The following is a 16,906-nucleotide window of genomic DNA, read 5'->3' on the forward strand; positions in this document are numbered from 1 at the left end:
TTCTCTCAACAAATAGGCGAAAGAAACATCTCCTCCAGTTATTTCCCCCTTTCGTTTAGTGCTTTTGGCCTTTTGAGACAAGTTCGCATGTAATTTCATAAAATTTTATTTTGATCTAACTTCATATTTTGCAAAATATTAGAAGAACCACACAGGCAATGCTCATGTACTTTGACTGTGGTTCACCAGAAGTCAGCATCATCGCTGGGGTCTGCTGTCTGTCCTTGCCCAGTCTCTTGTTCACTTTACACATACATTTCTCTTTGCTGCTAAAGGTTTCTACTTTTCTAGCTCACTAGGTTTTCCCGTGTGGGGGCGTGGAGTACACGCCATGGCGCATGTGTGGAGGTCAGACCACAACTCAGGAATGGGTTCTCTCCTTCCACTGCCCCCCACCCGACACCCCCACCCCGGGGTTCCATACCAGACTGAGGTCATCAGGATTGCATCCAGGAGTGGCAAATGCCTTTATCCACTGAGCCAGCTCAGGAACCCTGTTGCTGAGCATTCCAAAGAACATTTCCTAAAAGGGACATTTTCTTACACAAGTGCCCAGGTGCTTGACCTCAGAAAATTAGCATCAGTACAATACTATTATCTAATCACGATGCTCTTTAGATCTCACCATTGTCCTAGGGATGCCTTCTGTTTCCAAAAAAACTCTAGATAGTCCAGGAAACCACCTGCCAAGTCCCTCCAGTCTCCTCTAATCTAGGACAGTTCAGTTCCTCCGCCTTCCGTTATCTTCCGTGGCTTGTTTTGTAGAGCACATATCAGCTATTTTGTAAACTTTCCCTCAGTCCGATATCCCTTTGATCTGGTGTCCTCCAGTGTTCGATTGTCTCCTGGAGCCCTGTGAATAAAGTAGTCCTAATTTTTTTCTGCCTTCATCTTCTAGCACCACTTCTGCATAGATGTGAGCACACCAGCACTCGGAGCCTTAGTTCATCCTTGAAGTCAGGCTAATTATACCTACATCATAGGCTACGGAGAAGATGAAAGCAAGCGACATATTTTAAAAGACTTCACCCAACCTGTAGCAAGGTCACTTGTTCTTCATGGGCTTCGGTTTCTCTGTCCTTTGTTACCACTGGGTCACACTTACATAAAAGGTGCTGTCCCACGTGACTCTGAAACTTAGGCTCAGGAACTGAAGAGACTCAAGTTCAGTAATTGGCGGCCCCATCAAATTTGCTGCACACTCCTGCTAACGCTGTGGTTAGTTAAAGCAGCAGAGACATTTCCTGCTGAACCTTTAACCCTGTCGTGATTCTCGACAGCCTTACTATCACTGCTGGGTGAGCTGCCCCCGCTCTGCACCAGGCATTACTTGCATTGTTTCTACCCATCTGCATCTCTGGGATCAGAGTAGTCAAAACACTGGGCTTAAAACATAAGAGAGTCCGGGCAGTGGTGGCACACACCTTTAATCCCAGCACTTGGGAGGCAGAGGCAGGCGGATTTCTGAGTTCGAGGCCGGCCTGGTCTACAGAGTGAGTTCCAGGTCAGCCAGGGCTACACAGAGAAACCCTGTCTCGGGGGGAAAAAAAAACATAAGACAGCTGGAATCAAATCACAAGTTGATTTTATAGAATAATAAAAATCCCCTTTTCTCTCTTATTGTGGTTCATAGTTTTGAACTAAGTCTCACTGTGAAACTTGGGCTGGCTGTCCTGGAACTCAATTTAAAGACCAGGTTGGCCTCGAACTCACAGAGACCCACCTGCCATTGGCCTCTCAAATGTTGGGATTAAAGACACACACCGATACACCAGACACCTATGGGGTTCCTAATTTTGTCTTCCCACCAAACTAGCTTTTCTTTCTAGACAGAATCTTGTGTGAAGCCAGACATGGTGGCACATACCTATAATCTTGGGTCTGTGGGATGAAGTACTAGGATCAGAAATTCAAAATGAACCTTTTCTGTTTGGTCAGTTTGAGGTCAAGCTGAGCTCCATGAAACCCTGTCTCAGAAAAACCAAACCAAAACAATCATTTTCTTGACAAGACTAAGAAAATGGACTGTAGGAGTCTCACGAATACAAGAAATTAAGCAGAATGAGCCTGATGTGGGAGAGAGAAATGCTGAAGTGTTCTCAGTTCAAAATCTGAGAATGCTTTTCAAAATCACTAGACATAAACTTCACTGGCTTGTGGACTAATTCATTGGGTCACCACCTTATTCTCTAGACAAACTAAAGTGCCCTCCTCAGGGTAAGACCTCTGCTCTTCCCTTAGGCTACAAGTCTAATAGCACCATTCCAGAAGGGCTGGGAGGAGTGAGGGGCAGGAAGGAGAAGATGCTGGGAGGTTCCTATTCAGTGAGGGACAGGAAGAAGATGCTGGGAGGTTGCTATTCAGTGAGGGATGGGAAGGAGAAGATGCTGGGAGCTTGCTATTCAGCCCAACTTGGTTTCAGTCGTTACCTTTCTTCTTACAAATGAACTCTAAAGACAAAGAAAGTAGATTCCTGATAGTGGCTGCCTAGCAGGAGCAATTTCAGAGCCCAGGGTTCAATTCTATGTACCACACACAAACGAAAACCAACTCTTTAACCATCTGTTCTAGCTCTTGATATAGATGGACTCAAACAATAGTTTGCAGCTTACAGAAATCTGGTCCCTACCATGCAACGTCACCGAGTTGCTGCCTGACGGAGGGGAGATTATGCTTTTAATAAAGGTATTCATTCCTTGGAGGAAAACATGGAGAAATTAAATCTACCAGTTATTCACTACTGTAGTAGCTACATAATTTGACTTTTTCCCAAAAATCTGTACAGAAAAGATCCTCTCTGTCTTACAGATTAAAATACCGTGGTTTGGAAAATTTTAAACTTGAAGCAATTCGAGGGCAGAAAACACCTGTTGATTTCTAGCCCTGAAGTAGGAGGATCAAGAGGGGAAGGCCAGCCTTGGTTCCAGATTGAGAACAATGTAGTGAGCACGTGAGGAAGAGGAGGAAGTGTGTGAGAGGGGGGAGGGGGCACGGTGCTTAACCTTAACCCAAACCACAGTCTCAGAGTGGCACATTTTTGCAAACTCCTTATGCTGTAACATTTTAGGACATTCTTACTGTTCCTGGCTGCTCATTTGTACCAAATGTATAGAGGACAAAGTCAACTGATTTGGCCATTTACCAAAGAGTGCACTGTCTATCCAGAAGGAACATTCCGGGAGTGTTTTCAAAGCAAACTCGTTCCCTATTAGCCTCAGGACAAGGCAAACTCCTGTCTGGTGTTTGACATACGTTACCTACTGTTGCAGGAGTCTCTTGGAGATCCAAAGGACTTGGACAATGGGAAAAACTGTTTCAACTTGGTTGAGCCATAAAATTAGTTTCATGATGCATACTTGAGACAGGTAATTTAAAAAGTATTAAATGATTTTGGAGGCAGTTTGTTGATTTGTTTGTTTCTTGATAGTTTTTTTGTTTGTTCCTCTTGGTTGTTTGGCAATTTAGTCAGGTCTAAGGATGTGCATTATCATGTAAATCCACACATAACCAGCTAGGGCTTTTGTAAATACAAAGGCCCCCCAGTCTTTAGGAAGTGCTGCTAAGCTTCTGAAAAGTGCCGGAGGCTCTAAAACTCTTAGGAATCTGCTCAGTACCTTATTCCTAGAAAACCTTCAAATGAAGTACAAACTGATTTTTCTGTAACCCAAGCCTATTGGGTTTCATGTAATGTGTGTCTTTGACAGTTTGCATTTTATCGTTTCAAACAACTGGCAAACAAGCAGCTTTGGGTCAAAGGACAGGACTCTATGAGAAATACAGGCTGAGCTGTCTCTCGCAACACTTGACTTACTAAAAACCATGTAGGTAAGCTTTCCCCTTCTGAAAAGGCTGTTCGTTAGGCTGGGCACAGAGGTTTGGACCGGACCCCCAGGGTTCTGTTGGAGCCCTTTAGGAAACCTTCTGATACATGAATTAGCCCACAGCTACAGCTGTTTACGTAGGCATGGTGTGTTTGTTCTGTTTGAAGATACTTCAAAAATAACAATTGTAAACGAGATTGCAGCTTTGATCATGGAATCTGAATCTCCTTTGTTTGACCATGAATAATTGGTCTTTGTAATGTTAATGCCTCTTTTAAGGAATACCTATCAGATCTGTAAATGCAACTTAATTACAGGCAAGAAGTCTCAGGGGGAAATCTGTGAGGGCATTTTATGGAAGGTCTTCTTTACTTTTCCTTTACATCTAATTAGAGTAGAAAGATATTTTAGTGCAAACAGGGGGGAAAAATATCCTATAATTATTCCCCATTGTCAGTGATGTTCATGGGGGGTCAGGAGTCATCATATTCAAGGATAGGATTAAAATCATTAGTCTGTTTGGCTTGTCTTAGAACACAGGATGGTACAAGCAGTACTGCTTGCTTCCCTGCCCGCTTTAACTAGGCTGGCAACTAGAGAGTCAGCCTTCCCTAGACTTCACACTGGGAGTTCCATGGAAGAGTTAAACAGTTACGGATCTCCGTCACTTGTTTTAAAGATTGAAACCAACTGAACAATCTAATCACTGCGTGTGGGTATGATGGGAAGAGAGATGGTTGGCCAACCCTCTTCTTGGGATTTGGTACCAGACTGACTTTTTCCACTGTCGCTGTGAGACAAGGTATCAGTGTAGGCCAGAGAGAGAGGTTCTTGAGGATGTGAGGAAACGCCATTGCCACACAGCAGATAGGGCAATGTAGATACAGGGAAGGGTTTCTCAACAGCACCCGGGGAGGTGGCATTTTATGAAATGCTCTGTGGGGAAGCTCGGGCCCAGTGTGAGGCCGCTTCTGAGAGGACAACTTCCAACTAGTCACTTTTGGTTTTTTCTATCTCTGAGGTCCTTCTTGGACACCAGTTGTCCCTTCTACCTGTTACTTCTCAGACATGTCCACACTCGGGTTCTTTCGATATCCGTTCACTTTTAAACTCACCATTCAAAAGCTACCCATGGGGAAACTGTTATCTCTGAGACTTAGATCGCAGCTCTACTGACGAGCTCATCCACTCATGTTTTTCTGCCTTTCCTAATTACAGCAGCAATTAGCTTTACAGCTCTGCAGTCATTCCAAGAAGCAGAGATGGGGGAACAATCGCTTTGTTTACTTAAAGCTAGAGAGTGTGTGCCTAGCTTTGTTCTCTCCACAGCATAATCTAAAAGCTCTGCTAGGTGTCATCCCACACATTGGTGTGACTGATCCTGTCTCCAAAACCCTCTGTCACCAAGCTAATTCACTTATCATAGGAAACCTTCTACATTCTACCCGATCGAGGCAATAATTGAAATAAATCATTTTATTCTTTTTGTTTTGTTTTGTTTTGTTTTTTGTTTTTCGAGACAGGGTTTCTTGAGACAGGGTTTCTCTGTATAACCATTTTATTCTTAACAAGATGGGATATTTCATTTACATTTATTTAAAGGATAGAGTCTTCTTATATATGAATTTTTTTTAATCTGCTCATTTATTCTCACAAAGGCAATCTCGAAAACTCCTTGGGCTTGTCCTTGCCAATTAGTGGGGTCGAGGTGACGGTTAAAAGTTGTTCTTTTGCAGTAATGGAGAAAAGCAAATTATGAAGTGGACAAGTTATTTACGTTCGAAAATAAACTACATCTCACCATGGGAAATTAGGTTCCAGGCAATTTTGCATTGCAACATGAACATGTCATTAGTTTTAATTTTCCACAACACAGATTTTAGGGTAATTTGCTTTCATTAGAATAAAGCAGTTTCTCCTGGTCTACAACTTTATCCTTCAACGCTGCCTCTCCCCACCTCTATACGGTTGGTTTCTTTGTTTTTAACTTCCTTCCCCCTCTTAATTTGTAAGAATAGCCTTGATTTTCCTAAAGATGTAAATGTTATGGTAATATTGTCTTTGCATCCCGCAGGAACTGAAGCTGCATGAACACAGCAAGCAAAGGTATGAAAGCCATTATACAACCCAAACATCCGAGTACCATGAAGGCAACCGATACCTTAAAGGAGTAAAGAGTGCACAGTGTATGCCTCTCCTGTGAAATGCAGTTACTGTACAGGAAGAGCCACGATCAGTTACACATTAACCATCCGCCTCATTGCTTGCAGCAAATGCAAGGTCTATTGATCAAATCCTAGTTCTGTCAAGTCAGTGGACCCAGGTCTCGATACCCAGTGACGCTCGGGAGGATGAGAGAAGGCATTGCGTCCTGGGACGCAGTGGCCTGTCTAAAGCTATCCATCTGTTTAGCATGATGTGGATATCATCAAATGTTTATCTCCATTTTTGGATAGTTACTGACTTTTTAGCTGTTTCTACCTCTCTATCAACTTCAATGTACAATCATCTAGAATTCATCAGTTGCCCCATGTTCACTGTGAGACAGGGAAATTATTAAACAAAAATGAATGACATAGCCCCTCATGGTACAAAAGTGCCTACGAACTAAGTTCCCAGCATGTCCTGCGGTTTCTTTTCAAACTTAAATAACTTTTCTATGTACCCTTATCTTCTGGGTACTTCCTGTAAGCTTCACGTCTTATGCAATCGAGCCCATAAATATAGGTAGAAGTTAACTTGAATGGCTCCAGTGGACTTAACTGCACACATGTAGTTAAAGCTTTATTACCATGTCTGTCATAAACCTCTCCCTTTTCTTAAAGAGATTGACCAAGCTATAATAAAAATGTATTATTGCCTGTATCTTTGCAAAACTTAGGTTTCTAAGAAGTGACTTGCCTCCTTAAACATACTGGACTTTGGCTCAGAGTCCCCACACAGCGCAGTGAACATGCTGTTACACATCAGGATGGGGTCTGAGTGTTACTTTCAGGGCTGAGAATGAAGCTCTGTTAATTAGTACCCCCACCCCCTTGATTTTTGTTTTGTTTTGTGCTTTTGAGCCAGGCTGCCAAGCAGCATAGACCAGTCTTGAACTTGGTTTATAGCTAAAGATGTCCTTGACCCATGATCCTCCTGCTGCTACCTCTGAATGCTGGGATTATAGGCACTCACCATCAACACCTGCCTTAGGTTCTTTTTATTTAAAAAAAAAAAACAAAACCCTGAACCATTAACACAGAACTCCATTTATGACGTATAGTGGAAGCAGACACAAAAATATGCAAACACTTTACTAAGTAAACAAGAAAATGGAAAATAGGTTGTCATGGGGCTGACAAAACTCCAGGATCAAGAGTTGCTTACCTGTGGTTGTGGATGCCAGGAAACCAACTGGAGTCCTCGGCAAGAGCTGTGTACCCTCTAAACCCCCAAGACACTTCTCTGCCCTGAAATCATGCATTATTTTTTATATTTGTTTGTTTATTTATTTGTGTGTTTGTGTGTGTTTGTGTGTGTGTATGGGTGTGCATCCATGTAGGGATCAGAGAACAACTTTAGGAGTTGATTCTCTTCTTCCAAGATGCGGGTCCCATATACCAAACTCAAGTCACATGGCTTGGTACCGTATCTCTACGCACTGAGGCATCTCACCAGCCTTGAGAGGATACATTTTTGTTAGATCACAGAAGTTACATGTAATTTTTCTCAGGATCTCTCTGATATTGATGTTTCTTTTCTTTTTTTTCTTCTGGTTTTTTGAGACAGGGTTTCTCTTTTTAGCCCTGGCTGTCCTGGAACTCACTCTGTAGACCAGGCTGGCCTCAAACTCAGAAATCCACCTGCCTCTGCCTCCCAAGTGCTGGGATTAAAGGCGTGCACCACCACCACCGGGCTGATGTTTCATTTAATGATGTTCACCTCACTGCTCTGTTAAAGTGATGACTGCCGTCTTTTTTTCACTAAAAATTATTTTTCTCTTTGTACTAAATGGGCCTTATAGGGGAATGTTGAGTGTATGACTTCAGTCAGCTTTGGGTTTAGGCATATGGCTGACTTCCAAGCTCAACCTGAGATGGTTCACCATTGGCTTGGGAAGTATTTTGTTGGAGGGAAGGAGTTGGCCTAGGCCTAGGTGTGTTTCTAAGCTCCTCCATGTTGGAGTTTGGGTGTTAAGGCCCCAACTAAGCTTGTGTGGAGGAGGCTTGGGTCCAGGCTCCCAGTGTGCTTTAGACAGTGATTAGAATTTTGGAAGGTGGGGCACACAGAAGTAGATAATTGAGGTCATACCTGTTGGCATCATGGTATCAGCGCTGCAAATCGGTTCCAAACCCTGTGACATCACACATGGTGACAGGAACCCGCGCTTCTATTGGCATGGCAACTGCCACACATTCCCAGAATTCACTTGGCTCATCTCCCACCTTTACCTGCAAGCAGTTATGTCACTCTCCAAATAAAAGGCAGAATCCTCTGATCTCCCCCTCCCCCAGCACCAACCCCCACCTTCTTCCATGCCACCTTTGCCCTTTTCTCCTACAATAAACCTCACATGGAACTGTTATGGCCTGGTGTGGTCTGTCACAAGCCACGGGAGCCATGCTTCCAACACAACAATATCCCCGAAGGGTCTCTTGAGACCCTAGCCCCATCCTCTTTGTTTTTCCTTCCTGGTACCATAACATGAGTGGATGTCTCTGCTACATGCCATGCATACTGCTGCACCACAGGCTGAAAAGCATGGGCTGAACGAACGTCTTTAGGGGAAAGAGGGGAGGGACTGAGGCAAGGTCTTCGTTTTTTGTAGTTCTGGCTGATCTGAACCTGAGTGAGTGGTGAACCTCTAGTCTCTGCTTCCAGAGTGCTAGCAGTTCACGCCTGTGCCCCCATGCTTGCCTTGGAAACCCCTAAACCACAAGCCAAACTGTTCCTACTTGTGACCTGTTTATCTTAGATGAATGAGCTCAAATCCAAAGCTATTTTAATTTGCATTTCCCTAACCAGGAAAGCTGCAAAGATTTTTATGTTTGTTGATCACTTGTTCACCTTTCTTTCTTTCTTTCTTTCTTTCTTTCTTTCTTTCTTTCTTTCTTTCTTTCTTTCGTTCTTTCTTCCTTTCTTTCTGTCTTTCTTTCTGTCTTTCTTTCTCTCTTTTTCCTGAAACAGGGTTTCTCTGTATAACCCTGGCTGTCCTGGAACTCACTCTGTAGACCAGGTTGGCCTTGAACTCAGAAATCCACCTGCCTCTGCCTCCCAAGTGCTGAGATTAAAAGACTGTGTCACTCTGCCCTGCTAGATTATTTTAAGATTTGCTTTTATTTGTGCTTGTGTGTGTGTGTGTGTGAAAGAGAGAAAGAGAGAGAGAGAAAGAGAGAGAGAGAGAGAGAGAGAGAGAGAGGAGGGAGAGAGGAGGGGGGAGGGGGGAAGGGAGGGGGGGAGGGAGGAGAGGGAACTTGTGAGTGTCAGTTCTGTCTCCCTGAATCAAACTCAAGTCTTCAGGTTTGCTTGGAAAAGCACTTTTGCCAGCTGAGCCATCTGACGAATCCCCTCTATTGTGTTAGAAACACCCTAAAATAGACTTTAAGGCATCAATTCTTTTCAGAGCATGTACAAATCATGTCTAATTAAGGCAAGAGTGGATAACTGCATACCAGTTTTCATTTACCCGCGTGTTTCTGAGTCAGTTGCTTTCCACCATGCTCTGTGTATTTCTGTTTACAGAGTCTCCTTGTGTTCTATCCTCAGGGTCCACACAAGAATCAAAGTCCCTCCTCCATTACGGAGGGCTTGTCCCCTGACCCATGATAGCTATTTTGTATTCTGTGTGTGTGTGTGTGTGTGTGTGTGTGTGTGTGTGTGGTGTTATAACTTTGCTGAGATGAGACACTGTTTCTGAAAGAGGCTTGCTGTAGCTTTGACCATCAGAGTTCCTCACAAGGAAATATCTAATCTCCACCGTCTCTTACTGCATACACAAGATTGCAGAGTCACACTGCATTTGTCTAGTCACCTTGGTGTGTCAGTCTTCTGGTGGCAGTTGTCATTGCCACCCCCACAGCCTCACTGTGTCTGGGGCTCTAAACATCAACCATAAAACTTTGATCAGGGTGACCCATCTAATTGTTTTGGGGCGGGCATGGTGGCTTATGCTTGCAATCACAGCAGTCTGGGAGCGGAGGCAGGAAGATTACTATGAGTTACAGGCCAGTCTGCACAAACGGTGAGACCTCATGTTTATAAAAAACCAAAATCAACAACCAAAGAGAGAGAGAGAGAGAGAAAGAGAGAAAGAGAGAGAGAGAGAGGGAGGGGGGAGGGAGAGAGAGAGAGAAGAGAAAAGAAAAAAGAAAAAATTGTCACTCTTCCTGAAAATTCTCCAGGGACACAAGAAGGATTTTTAACACATTCAAATTGGGAAGGCCGGCTGAGGCTCCTCGCTCTGGGATATACATTTGGTCCCCGATCCTTGGTTTGGTCTCTTTACCATAATCAAAATGTTGGACTGTAACCAAAGAATCTTGGCTCTACCCTGGCAGGGGGCTGGGATGACTTTCTGCTTGTTTTTCAAAATTAAAGTTTCATAATGATAACTACGTTAAGTCTGGAGACGGTGCTGTCTGTTGTCCAGGTCAGGAACAGGTCCATTTCGCAAGTTCAAGTGTAGTCTAGGTTACATGTAGTAAACTCAGGACAGCTCAGGCTACATGAGAGAGAGACCCTGCCTCAAATATTTCCTACTCTCTCTGTCTGTCTGTCTGTCTGTCTGTCTGTCTGTCTGTCTCTCTCTCTCTCTCTCTCTCTGTGTATGTGTGTGCTTGTGGACACATGTACACACCTGATCTTTATTCAGACACGCATGGCACAGACTGAGCTGGGCGCTGACCACAGCTGTAAGGACGGGAAGTGCAGATTCATTAGTCTACCCTAGCTGTTCGTGGTTCCTCAGAGAGCAACAGGCTCACCATAGAGAAATGAAGGTCTAGACCACTCGAGGAAAATGGTGCTTTTTAGCTGAGGTACAGTTGTTTTTGTGGGTTTCTGATGGTTCTTTGCAACTGAATGATGGCAAATACAAACTTGAGAATTCTAATTGTAGACAGCAGGATCTAAGTTGTGAGACAAATCAGGCGCCTCACATTTATACTTTTTGTTCTTTTTCCTTTTCATTCAAAATGATTTCAAACCTATAAAAGAAAATTCAGGAATACTATTAAAATTCTCATCCAAATTCATTAGCTAATACAAATTTATCTCACTGATTCTATTTCCTTGTCTCAATCCATACAGTGAACACACACACACACACACACACACACACACACACACACATACCCCTACTTAATTTGTAAGTTAGTTGCAGATCCCATACCCTTTACCTGTAAATATTTAAGAGTCATACCCTTAAAATAAAAGAATATGCCGGGCAATGGTGGCACACGCCATTAATCCTAGCACTTGGGAGGCAGAGGCAGGTGGATCTCTGAGTTCGAGGCCAGCCTTGTCTACAGAATGAGTTTCAGGACAGCCAGGGCTATACAGAGAAACCCTGTCTTGAAAAACCAAAAATAAATAAATAAATATAAATAAATAAATAAAATAAAAATAAAAGAATATTCTTTTACATATCCTGTTACATTATCAAGTTCGAATATATAGGATTGCAGCATTATATGCTATGCTTAAACTTTTATTTCTACCCCAATAATATTTACTTTTGCCCCCTTCCATACAAATGAAACTCAGGACTGACCATTGCTTTAAGAAGAAACATTTCAGAGACATACTTTTTTTGGGGGGGGTGGGAGGCCTGTAGGGAAAGGATGTTTTGAGACAGGGTTTCTCTGTGTAGCCCTGGCTGTTCTGGAACTCACTCTATAGACCAGGTTGGCCTCGAACTCAGCAATCTACCTGTCTCTGCCTCCCAAGTGCTGGGATCAAAGGCATGAGCCACCACTGCCCGGCTATATTTTATCTTTTAACATATTTACATTGCAGTATGCATGGACATGTTCACGTGAGCATGCAGTGCAGGTGTGTGCACATACACATGGAGGCCAGAGTTTGACATCAGGTCTTTTTCTAGTCATTGTTTATCTTATTTTTTTGAAACAGTCTATTACCAAATGTGGAGCTCACAGTTTAGCAAGGCTGGTCAGTGCCCTCAGTCTAATTTTTCATGTTTGCCTCTCTATATTTGTGTGTGTTACAGCGTGCGCACACGTGTGTGTGTGTGTGTGTGTGTGTGTGTGTGTGTGTGTGTGTGTGTGTGTGTGTATACTCTAGCTGAATATGTGCCACACTGTTTTACCATCCTGCCAGCTACCGTGTCCGGATACCCTGACACCTTTGGAGTCTGGAAGCTTCTTAACAAGGTTCTGGGACCCCGACTGCTTGCGTGTGGCTTTGTCAACTATACTGTCTTCCCCACAACGCTCACACTAACGTTCTTCAGCCAGTTCACTAGAGTTTAGGCCTGTGCTCCTGCCTCATGATTAAATCCAGATTATGATTTCTTTTAAAGATTTACTTATTGTTGTGTGCCTTGGTGTTTTGCCCTCATGTGTGCCTCCATAAAGGTGCCAGATCCCAGGGGAATGGAGCTACAGACAATTGTGAGCTGCCACTTGGGTGGTGGGAACTGAACCTGGGTCCTCTGGGAGAACAGCCAATCCTCTTAACTGCTGAGTCATCTTCTCAGCCCCAGACTATGCATTTTTTGGTAAGTAAGAAAGTGTAAGGGGTGCTGTACCCCTGTCAGCTCCCACCAAAGTGGGCGTGGCGTCTGTTCTTCCCAGTCGCTATAATAAGATACCCAATCTGCTGACAAGGCAGATTCTGATCATGCGAAGCGTTTTCTCTCAGGGTTTTTTGTTGCTAAATTGTCATATTCCATTCTAATTAATACTCTAATCTATATGGGACTCTGTAAGCCATCTACTTTCCCCTGTTACTTGAATTCATCAATCCTATGAGGGTCTCAACATGGTGACTTTGTAGTTTGTGTCTGCGACATTTGGTATGCTGTGTTAGTTCACTTTCTGTTGCTATAATAAGATACCCCAGCTGGGGTTTTCTGCCTATGCTGTTACCGTGGCACCCATGAAAAATTTGTGACAAAGTGGGACAGGAAAAGAAAGTGCCTACAGGGCAGTGGTGGCTCGTGTCTTTAATCCCAGCACCCAGGAGGCTAAAGAAGGTGGACCTTTGAGTTCCAGGCCAGATTGGTCTACAGAAGAGTACTAGGATGGCCAGGGCTACACAGAGAAACCCAGTGGAGAGAAAACCAAAAGGAAAAAGAAGAGGAAGAAGAGGAGAAAGCGGAAGAGGAGGAAGAGAAAGCAGAAGAGGAGGAAGAGAAAGCAGAAGAGGAGGAAGAAGAGAGAAGAAAAGGAGAAGAAGGAGGAGGAGAAGGAAGAAGATGAGGAGGAGGGAGAGGAGGAGGAGGAAGAGGAGGAGGAAGGACGCTGAAGTTCACCCTTAACTGCTGCCACCACCCTGGAGAAGGTGACAGAAGGTGAATTCCCGGAATCTGCTGGTTTCTAGGAGTTTCTCCAGGAGAGAGTACAGATGAATGGAAAAACTAGGGATCTGGGTAGACGGTTGGAACTCTGGAGAGAGGAGCACGAGTAAGATTCTTGTAACTTCTGAGGTGCCTTTGCCCACAACAGACTTGAGATATTACCAAGAAATACTGAGACAACAATAAGCTACAGGGTTGGCTCCATTTAGTTTGCTAACATCCAAGACAGTTGTGGTTACATTACGTGTGAGATGGAAACTCAAACTCATTTAAACTCATTGACTAGCAATACTCCGTGCAAATTTATGAATATGATTTGGGAGCAGCAACAAAAGTCTCTGAGCTAGCAATTTCATAAAGATAGCAGCCAGAAAGGTGGAAATGTATCTCAGTGGTAAATGGAGGTCACGAGGATGGAGCGGGCTTCCTCAGAATATAGTTCTATAGTACATTCTTTAAAATGGAAAGTGTTGTCACATTTAGTGTCTACAATGTATCCATCATCACAATTGCCCCCAACTGAATTCTTAAAAAAAAAAAAAGAAAAAAGTTAGGTACTGGGAAAGAGAACAGGGTCATAGAAGACTGGGTCTATGCCATTAACGTTGCGACTCTTTTAGGATTTAACACACATCTTTAAAGATGAGGTCCACTCTCTTTAGCTCTAAGAGCAGAAGCATTTCGTCAGAAGACTGATGGGGGTGGGGGGACAGAGGCCCAGGCTGCTTTCAAAGTGACCATATCAGCATATGGTCCTATAAGGCGTTGAAGGCTATCTTTGAACTATCTTTGAACTGTGAAGAATAACCTTGAACTATCTCTCCACCTGCCTGCCTCCATCTCCGAAGTGCTGAGATTACGTGTTCTCACCCACACACTGCTTTTCAAACCATTTCAAATGGTTGGAACGAATCGAGGAAACAACAGGAAACATGCGAAAGAAGACCAAGCAAAAATGTGTTCTGGAGGAAAATTCCCCCTGGCCACCTAGGACACACATGGAAGTACAGCCTGTATTTCCATTTAAATATTCCCGGGTTATCCACACCGCCCCCCCTTATTCTCTTGTGCAGCCAATTGGTTAAGAAGGGTCTGGCTAAATTGTGACTCACCTTGTTAATCTCAAATGGGAAGTCCTTGCTCATCATTTCCAATCCTAACTAACCCTTGACTAGAGAAAGGTAATATGTTTTCATTGAAAGTTTTACTCTGATTACAAGTGATATGTATTTCTTTTTTAAAAAATATTTATTATTATATGTAAGTACACTGTAGCTGTCTTTAGACACACCAGAAGAGAGTGTCAGATCTCATTACGGGTGGTTGTGAGCCACCATGTGGTTGCTGGGATTTGAACTCAGGACCTTCGGAAGAGCAGTCAGTGCTCTTACCCGCTGAGTCATCCCACCAGCCAGTGATATATATTTCTAACTGTCAAAAATGTAGCTGTGTGGTGGTGGCGCATTGTATTTAATCCCAGTACTCTGTGGCAGGGACAGGTAAATCTCTGAGTTCAAGGCCAGCCTCTTGGCTAGGGCTGTGCAGAGAAACCTGTGTTTGTGTAGCAAAAAAAGAGAAAAAAAGTTAAATTTTGTTTTGGTTTTGTTTCATTTGATTGGTTTTAAGACAGGATCTCCTGCAGACCAGGCTGGATTTGAACTCACTACATAGCCAAGGATAATCCTGAACTCCTGATCCTCCTGTCTCCACTTACTAAGTGCTAGGAATACAAGTCTGTGCTGGCTTGGTGTGGTGTTAGGGAACACAAAGTGCTGGCAAAACACTCCACCTAAATTGAGCTATATCTCTAGCCTTCACCAACTTAGGACAACCACCCCCCCCAAAAAAAATCCCTCCAAAGAAAAGAAAGAGGAAGAAAAAAAAGAAAAATTACCCAATAATTTTACCAACTAATCTTAGATGGCAAAATATGGGTCGTTTGTTCCTTTGTTTGTTTTGTTCCTTTGTTTGTGTGTTTTCAGTTTGAGGCTGGGTGGGTGCTATGTAGCCCAGGCTGGCCTCAGTTTCCTCTAATCCTCCAGCCTCCAGCCTCCAGCTTATGGGTGCTGAACTACACCGGATGCACCACAACAGCCAGCAACAGGCTAGTTTGACATGGTCTAGCTAAATAGTCACAGCTGGCCTGGAACTCACTTTGTAATCCAAACACCATGCCTCACCATTTCACCTGCCCCAGTCTCTCTAGGAGCTGTTGCTAGGTGCTGTGTGGTCTGGCTTCCAAAGCCTATAACTCTGTGTGCTTTCTTTTCACCTCTGTGGGTCCATGTTTATAAAAGCCTCCACCTTTTATTTCCCTCTCTTGAAAACTTCTTTTACTTCCTATGTCACAAACTTTCTTTCTCTCTCTTTTTTTTAAAGATTTTTTTATTTGTTTTATGTATATAAGTACACTGTAGCTGTCTTCAGACATCCCAGGAGAGGGCATCAGATCTCATTACAGATGGTCATGAGCCACCATGTGGTTGCTGGGAGTTGAACTCAGGACCTCAGGAAAAGCAGTCAGTGCTCTTAACCACTGAGCCATCTCTCCAGCCTTCTTTTTCTTCTTCTTTTTTTTTAAGAGTTTTATTATAATTTCAATTTAAATGTGTATGTATATGTGTGTGTGTGTGTGTGTGTGTGTGTGTGTACAGACACGCATATGTCTATGAAGGTCCGAGGCATTAAATCCTCTGGAGATTCCAGGTGGTGATGCGCCACCTGTATGAGTGCTTTGGAATCAACTCAGATCTTCTACAAGAGTACTCTTCCGTACTAAGTGTGTGTGTATAATGTTACTGTCCTATTGTTGGATACCTGTTATTTCCATATATATATATATGTGGAATATATGTGTATATGTATATATGCATATATATATGTTTATTTTCTTTTTCTTCTTCTTTTTTTTTTTTTTTTTTTTTTTTTTTTTTTTTTTTGGTTTTTCGAGGCAGGGTTTCTCTGTGTAGTACCTGGCTGTCCTGGTACTCACTCTGTAGACCAGGCTGGCCTCAAACTCAGAGAAATCCACCTGCCTCTGCCTCCCAAGTGCTGGGATTAAAGGCGTGTACCACCACCGCCCGGCTTTTATGTTTATTTTCTAGGTGGAAAGTTATCTATCTTTTAGACAGGGTCTCCCAATGTCACTCTGAATGAGTCCAGGTTGACCTTGAATTTGGTTAACTACTGTCCTGGCTCTGCTTCTGAGTGCTGGGGTTCCAGCAGAGTCCCGCCAGGCCTGGCTAATCTCCCTTGAGCTCATCCATATCTGCTTTCTTCATACCTGTTGGCACACCGTCCTCCCCCAAATGTGTCCACACTTCTATGACCACAGCAGCACATGGAGCCGTGACATTAGTCCTACCACTATTGTCCACCTTTCATCTAGGAATCCATGCCTACAGGAATGTTTCCCAGTGGAGGACCACCGGGGCACTCCAGCGGAGCACTCCTGAAGGCACTCCACAGCCTGGGGCCGGTACTGCTCTTGTCATAAGTTGGCTAGCCACTGGCTCATTGTGATGCTGATGAGGTAGCATCCCTGATGTTCTAAAAGATTGTT

General features: G+C 43.5%; 1 long non-coding RNA gene across 1 annotated transcript; it reads right to left on the bottom strand.

Moving 5' to 3' along the window:
• Positions 1-10,812: 10,812 nt before the first annotated feature.
• On the bottom strand, positions 10,813-16,867 carry LOC116084620. Its single transcript, XR_004116186.1, has 2 exons — positions 16,628-16,867; positions 10,813-11,008 (listed from the first exon to the last, which is right to left on the bottom strand). It is a non-coding gene; the product is annotated as an uncharacterized LOC116084620 (long non-coding RNA).
• Positions 16,868-16,906: the final 39 nt, after the last annotated feature.

Source organism: Mastomys coucha, unplaced genomic scaffold (genome assembly GCF_008632895.1).
Source record: "Mastomys coucha isolate ucsf_1 unplaced genomic scaffold, UCSF_Mcou_1 pScaffold9, whole genome shotgun sequence".
NCBI lineage: Eukaryota > Metazoa > Chordata > Mammalia > Rodentia > Muridae > Mastomys > Mastomys coucha.